The sequence below is a fragment of the Myotis brandtii genome, unplaced genomic scaffold (genome assembly GCF_000412655.1).
Source record: "Myotis brandtii unplaced genomic scaffold, ASM41265v1 C42631948, whole genome shotgun sequence".
Taxonomy (NCBI): Eukaryota; Metazoa; Chordata; class Mammalia; order Chiroptera; family Vespertilionidae; genus Myotis; species Myotis brandtii.
Window position 1 is genome coordinate 1 of NW_005326337.1, and position 1856 is coordinate 1856.

Sequence of the window (1856 nt, forward strand, 5' to 3'; positions counted from 1 at the left end):
CATGCTTCCTTGGGAGCCCTCCCACCAACTACTTTCTCACTCTTTTCTCTGTGGCGCTGCTACCTCTGGCTTGCGTTGTTTTAGGACCTCACATCCCATTAGTTCCCCCTGCTAGCATGGCAGCCCCCAGTGGGGCTGGGGGTATTGGCTGCCAAACCCCGAGCCTGGGACAGTCTGCCTGTGCCCTCTCATTGGCCAACCCTGAGCAACGTCCTAGCTACTGGACACGCATCAGCTGGGGGAATGAAAAGGTGGTCCTGGATGGGGTTCAGCCCAGCCTGGTGACAGGCAAGACCCAGAGAGTGAGAATAGGCACAGCGGGAGCATCGGCTGGTCCTGGGGCTGGAGGGCTTCTTGGAGGAGGTGGCACTGAAACCAAGGGACACGAGTCAGGACAAGGGTGTTCCAGGGCAGAGGAAGCTGAGAGCAAAGGAGAGTTGGAGGAAAAGAGGAACAGAGCCCGGAGAGTGAGTGAGCCACCTCCCCCTGCTGCTCTCCCCTCCCAGGGTGGTCCCAGCATCTCACACCCACTCGGATCAGTGATGTTTTGCCTCCAGCGTTCCTCTTTTCGGGTCTTTGTTGCCCATGATCCCTGGTGTCCCTTGGCTTGTGACTGCATCACCCCAACCTGTGTCTCTTTTGTCACAAATTTTCCTCTTAGAAGGACATCCGCCATTGGATGTAGGGCCACCCTACTTTAGTGTAACCTCATCCTAACTAATCACATCTACAAAGATCCTACCCCCAAATCAGGTCACCTTCCCAGGTTCGGGTGGGTGTGACTTTGGGGGGGATATTTGACCCTAACTGCTTGGTGTTAACTGCCTTCAACAGCCCATGCAGGCAGGTTCTGACCACCCACGTTCTAGATGAGGAAACTGAGGCTCAGAAGGGTCCAGTCATTTCAGGCAGACACAGGGAGCCAGGCTAGCTTCTCTGTACCTGCAGATAACCCCCATGGGTGCTGGGCAGCCTTTCGAGGAGGGCAGGGTCCCCCTAAATTTTAAAGCAGAATCTGAGGTGTGGAGAGGTGCCCGCCCTGCCCAAGGAGGCTGTGCCTTTTCTTATTTATATTATCATTAGATATATGGTTGCTCTTGATTTTTGGTGATTATAAATGATGCTGATTCCAAATGTATATAGATTTTTTTCCAAATCCGCCCTGAAGGTCCCGGGTTGACTCTAAAACCCTGACCCGCAACACAAGGCTCATCGCAGAGGCCCTGACTCGAGTCATCTACAACCTGACTGAGAAGGTGAGACCCCACCGGTGGCTGCAAGCCCTCCATCCCAGTGCACCAGGTGGGTCGGGACTGAGAGCCTGTCCTTCCTCTCTTTGCAGGGGACGCCCCCGGACATGCCTGTCTTCACAGAGCAGATGGTAACCGCTGGGCTGGGTGGGCAGGGTCCTGGGGCAGTGGTAGGAAGGGGTCCCTTGACCATGGCCATGTTCCTCGCAGCAGATCCAGCAGGAACAGCTGGACTCGGTGATGGACTGGCTCACCAACCAGCCCCGGGCTGCCCAGTTGGTGGACAAAGATGGCACGTTCCTCAACACGCTGGAGCACTACCTGAGCCGCTACCTGAAGGAGGTGAAGCAGCACCACATCAAGGCTGACAAACGGTGAGGCGCAGACGGCCCCCACCCTGTCACAGGCTCATGAAGTGTGGCTGGCCAGTGAGCATGCTCTTCTAGAGTTTTCTATATCGCCCCCAGTGCCAGAGTGAGCAAATAAATAAAATACCGGATGAAAAGTTAAATGATAAGTAAAAAAGTACTGGGTACTAGTTAACTTTGAGTTCCAGATAAAACAGCAAATTGTTTTTTAGTGTAAGTATGTCCCATGAAATGCTTG

At 54.1% G+C, this 1856-nt stretch overlaps 1 long non-coding RNA gene across 1 annotated transcript; it reads left to right on the forward strand.

Moving 5' to 3' along the window:
* The first annotated feature begins 6 nt into the window (after positions 1 to 6).
* On the forward strand, positions 7 to 1850 carry LOC102262827. Its single transcript, XR_312977.2, has 3 exons — positions 7 to 1256; positions 1343 to 1381; positions 1461 to 1850. It is a non-coding gene; the product is annotated as an uncharacterized LOC102262827 (long non-coding RNA).
* The last annotated feature ends 6 nt before the right edge of the window (positions 1851 to 1856 follow it).